Consider the following 5,761-nt stretch of genomic DNA (forward strand, 5'->3'; position numbering starts at 1 on the left):
CTGTGGTCCCAGCTACTTGGGAGGCGGAGGCAGGAGACTCGCTTGAGCCCAGGAGTTGGAGGTTGCTGTGAGCTGTGATGCCACGGCACTCTGCCCAGGGGGACAGCTTGAGGCTCTGTCTCAAAAAATAAATAAATAAATAAATAAAGTCAACCTGAATTCCTTAGCACAATCTGGACACCTCTGGAAATGCTATTCCAGTCAAAGTCTTTAGTAAAAGGTGAAAGATTTATACGATTTGAAGAGAAACCAGAGTATCCTAGTCAAAATCTTGGTAAAATAACCAGTGCCTTCATCATGTCCTATAGAATAAAACAGATTCTTATTGAACTTATGCAAATAACTATATTGTCAGAAATTAAGAATACTTACAAATGGCTTTCAAATTCTGGAGAAATCAAGGAGAGAGAAAAAATACATATTTCAAACTCTGCTCATAAGTATATACATTGCTTGAAAAGCTACAAATAGCTCAAAAGACAGAAAATGGTTTTCTTGACTTCTGGAAAACAGAATATAGACAAAATCAACAATATTTCAAACAAAACGCCATAACGTACTAGCCCAGTTCCACGTAATTGATTTCTGTTCTGTTTGAAGTTAGGTTAGCCATACTTATAGACATGTTAACTTTCCAATGAAAGTTCTAAAAATCTGCTTTTAGTCTGAAGGTATTCAATTTCCAAAGACATCAGGAATTTGAATTCAAGAGAATTCATCAGTCTCTCTTAATATTTCTTTTTATTTTTAGAATAAACTTTGGACTCAGCCAGTTACATAAAAAACACTTTCTTTATTAGATGGATTAAAATTATTACCAACCATATATGTTAGGACAGACGAATGTTTTATAATATTGGAACATATATATTCATAACCCATACAAAATTAATCACCATTTCATATTTGACAATGTTTCCTAGATATTTTTAATAAATCAAATAAGTTCAATTTGTTTTTCTATGACTTTCAGTGGTCTTAATATTTCAAGAGGACCAAATTTAGAGTTGTGATTTTTGTTGTTGTTGTTGCTGTTGGCCCGGGCCAAGTTCAAACCAGCCAGCCTCAGTGCATGTGATCGGCACTGCAACCACTGCACTATGGGCACCAAGCCCCAAATTTAGAGTTTGTCAAATATCAAAGGCCTAAAACATATGTTTAAATAAGATTACAAGCCAAAAGATTTTAAAGGAAATAGATAGTCAACTGTATCACATGTAAATTCTTTCACAAATTCTCTTTTATGAGCTTCATTTAACCTGCATGAACAATCTACAAATATCCTAAACCTTCTTTAACTTTTGCCCTGCCTTTCACTTTCTTATACAACCATTGTTTCAGGACAAAATTTATCACACAAGATTCTTTCTTTACACCATGCCATTCTCCTTTCTGTCTAATTTCTCTTACTCTCAAAAACTCACATCCCACAAAACAGAATCTCAGTTCACTATGAAGTCACCCATTAACTTGGCCAAACTGATAATTAGAAAGTTTAAAAAGCAAGAATCTTATCCTTTGACAAAGATTCAGTTCCCCCAACAATTTAAACAACCAAATTATTACATTTTACAAATGAGAGACATTTTATGAGATATAATATTGATATAGGATTTTCCCACTCCGGGCTGAACAGGGGACCCCCATTTTCAGGCTCAGGTGAGCTCAGATATCAGACTCCCATCTCTAGGTACAAACCCTCTGAGCCCCAGCCAGGTCATGAACAAAGCAGCCTGAAACCTTTTGGATGGTTCCACCCTGACTAAGGAGCACACACCCTAATCCTCTCCCCAGACAAAAACCACAGCAAAGACCTAATAACCTTGTCCAAAGTGAGGGACTGCATTCATTAATTTGCTAGAACACCCATTCAGTTTGTAAAGGTATTTTTCCATCTACCAAGTCCTGGCCAAAATATCTCTCAGGGCCAATTATTTACCCCTAGACAAAGGACTCATGCAGGAAACCTCTGAACTGGACCTCCTTCCCCCTTCCAGAGGCTGTTCACCCTGGAGACCTGTTGCTGATATAGATACAGCCCCATTCCCCATGAGATTTACACTCTCTTCCTCAGATTTTCAAGGGTCATCCACAGCTCACCAGACTGCCCAAACCACAACACTTTCCAAGGCATGACCCCTCTGCCAATAGCTCTGACACTCTCCACTCCCTCTGCATGCCCCTCAGTCCAACAAAATCCCATTTTTTCACTGATCTGTGGCCCACAGGCTCAACTCTCAAATTCCTGAGACCAAAGACTCACTGAAGAAATTCCAGTAACAAAACTACTTCCTTTTCAATGTCTTTTCATTTCCCCCCAAGACCCACATGGCCATGTGGCTGCTGCCGAAGACAGAAAGTGGGAAACCTGGAACTTCCAGTTTCCCTCAGAATAGCCAGGGGGCAAAGTTGGAGCAGGGAAGAAGGGCACATCACACATTCATTTCACACCATGAATGGAGGGAGAGCAAAACCCCACCTATTGGTACCCGTCTCAGTCATTCTCCAAGCATTTACATGCACACAATTCCAACCCATTTCTTAACCTGGGCAGCCTTGTATTCTACTCAAGCTGCCACTTTGCCATAGGAGACAACCCAACACTCCCCTAGGCCCTGTGAAGAGAGGTCCAACTCCACCCTTGGAGTTCTCTCAGTTACACCATAGGCACACACTCTCACACACCTCTCAACAGACCTGCTGGCGATCTAATGCCCAAGGAGTTGATCAGGCTCCTTCTTTCACTAAAACTGTAGTGGGACCCTCAGATCCATCATACCTTGCCTTAGATGTCTCCCTGTGTAGGTACCTGTTCATGCATGCCAGTTCCTCCTGGTGTTTGACTCCTTGAAGACCCACTGACGGGGTCCTTTCTCAGCCCAGTTGAGATGTCCACACAGGGAGGCCAAACTGCCTCTTCAGCATGCTCAGTGGCATGCTCAGGTCACCCAGGCTGATCAGGGGCCCCCATGTGGGTGTCCAGAGGACTGGCAGCAACTACCAGGTGCATGTTCTCTCCAAGGGTAATCTCGCTTCCTGGTCAGGGAACCAAAAATGTTGCAGGAAGATGAGGCCCAAGGGAGAGAAAGAGCACCCAAACACCACATTTTTAAGAGGAAGGGCTTTATTTACTGGCCAGGAGCTTATAGCATAGATTTCCAAATGGCCATGCTCCCTGACTGGCTTGGTTTTTTCCTTTTTATTGACAGTCAAAAAGTTCCATCCTACAGATACCCTTCTCATTGGCCAGTTTGAGTCAAGTGGGAGATGCTACTCCAGCCCCTACAGAACTACAGGATTTCACAGAACTTGGAAATTTCCAAGTTACAAATTCCCAAGAGCTGTGTCACCATGGAGAGGACCTTGCAGGTGTAACCTTGTGGTCTCTTTGAGAAGACCTGTTCTAGATCTCACCCTTCTTGGGTATCCTCTCTCACCTTAATGGCTTGTGAAAGAGAAATCCACAGGGTGCCCAGCAAGATAATTTATAAGATTAATATTTAACTGTTAGTAGAAAATTGCAGGAACAGGTATTTTCCTGTTATTTTTGTAATTTTTGCAAGGTCACCCTTTTCATTCCCTCCTGTGATTAAAACTAAATTTATGTTAATATTTAAAATGGGCTCATAAAACTGGGGTTTGTGGATAGCTATCTCTTCTAAAACTGATTCCTGCAGATTAGGGGCAGAGCATATCCTTGCCTGACAAACTCACTTGGGTCATTAAATGGAAGAGATAAGAGATGCGTTTTGCTGGAGAGAAGTAGCTAGGGCTTGAATTAGGTTTTGTAGGAATGTTATTAAGCAGTGAATAATCAGGGTATAAAAATGAAAACAAGTAGAAATACAAGTGAAATCACATGTAGGGAGAATAAGATAGAGTAAGGCAGGCTAGGGCAGACATAACATAGCTGGTCTGGTAGGTTTATGTCCTGCCTGACTTTCACCCCCTGTCTCCCATTCTTACCACTTTATAAATTTAGTTCCCACCCTAAAGATGCTTGTCTTGAGTAGTTTAGGTGGATTATTTTAGAAGATTAACTCTTGAATTGGAATGTTGTAACAGGTCACTGAGTTATGCTGAGTATTGCTTAAAATAAAGGTTAACATGGTCTTTGCTTTGAACTTTCATGTATAAAACTGTGATTTGGGAAATGGTAGTACAGTACAGTACAGTCTTGGAGAAGCTACTCTCACTGAATCCTGGCCTTTTGACAAATAAAGTTTGGTGGACCTATTCCCATCTCTGCATATTGGCTGACAGTGACAGGCAGCTGGACAAGCTTTGTCCATCAACATAAGGGGCCCTACAGAGGGGTTAACCAAAAGAACCAGGATGGCTTATGAATTTTTTCTTAAGGTAATATCTGTTATCCAAGCTAGAATTCTATGGAGTCAACCTAGCTCACACTCTCAGACTCTTCGATTCAAGTGATCCTCCTGCCTTAGCCTCCTAAGTAGCTGGAACTACAGGTTCCCACCATGATGTACAGCTGTTTTTTTTCTATTTTTAGTAGAGACAGGGTCTCACCCTTGCTCAGGCTGGTTTCAAACTCCTGAGATCAAAAGATCCTCCCGCCTCAGCCTCCTAGAGTGCTAGGATTACACATGAGCCACTATGCCTGGCCACACACATGGGTTTTAACTCCCACTGTAGCAGGAAACTGACACAGACAGAAGACTCCAGGCACCAGTTGATTAGAGGAAGTGGGTTAATTCCAGCTGGGGGGAACTCCAAATACCTGTGTCTCCAAAACCGAGCCCCACCCCCGACTCAATCCCTTGCCTCTCTTTTATCCACTTTTCAGGATGAGAGTGCACATGAGGGTCATACAACAGAGAGAGATATGACATCATCCTCAACGTCTCGGGCTCAAGGGGGAAGGTCAGATTCGCCCTCATCCTTGAGACCGGGCTACCTGCCCTCAAAGGCAATGGAAGCTAAGGAACTTACTAGGTTACAATCTAAGCCCAGCGCATGTCAAGGGAGGAACATACAGACAACAGAAATGCCTGAGGCTTGACTAAGGCCTACACAGGGTGGCTAGGACCGATTATTTTTACCTCTGCTTTTATTTTTCTTGCCTCATCACCAGTCAAATTCACCTTAAGTTCTCTGTTCATGAAGTGTATTAGCCCTCCTTAAGGTGTTTTTAATGTTAGTTTGTATTTTCTTCGACTGACTGACAAAGAAATAACAATCTTTTCCTAGCGTGAGCAAAAAGGGGAATCAAATCAACGAAAGAGTTAGGTAGAAATATAAGAAAGAGGATAAGAAGAATATAATTGATACCGGATTTTTGATACTGAATTTCCAGGCTCTTGGTCTCGGCGGTTCGAAGAATGAAGTGACGGATCACAGGATAGGTTTTATTCAACAGGTATAAGTGTTACAGCTCTTATAACAAGTCAAACCTCCTTGTAGAGTAGGATTAGCAGTAAGATAGGTTTTATAATACGAATGTTACAGCTCTTATAAAGGAGCAAATCTCCTTGCAAGTGTTTACAGCTCTTACAAAAGGGCAATCCCCCTTGTGAGTGTCTACAGCTCTTATAAAGGGGCAAATCTCATAGAGCAGGATACAATTGTTACAGAGCCAAACCTCCTTGCTCTTCTCCTGAGATCTGCCCAAGTCTGTGCTCAGGGTCTCTGGCTTATATAGGGGTAGTTGTCCAATAAGCTTTTGGGTCTTGAAAATAGACTAATCGTGGATAGGTTTTGAAAACGGACCAATCAGGGATGCACTGGAGGAATCGCCAGA

This window comes from Otolemur garnettii, unplaced genomic scaffold, assembly GCF_000181295.1.
Source record: "Otolemur garnettii isolate 467f Iridium unplaced genomic scaffold, OtoGar3 scaffold00175, whole genome shotgun sequence".
NCBI classification, from domain to species: domain Eukaryota; kingdom Metazoa; phylum Chordata; class Mammalia; order Primates; family Galagidae; genus Otolemur; species Otolemur garnettii.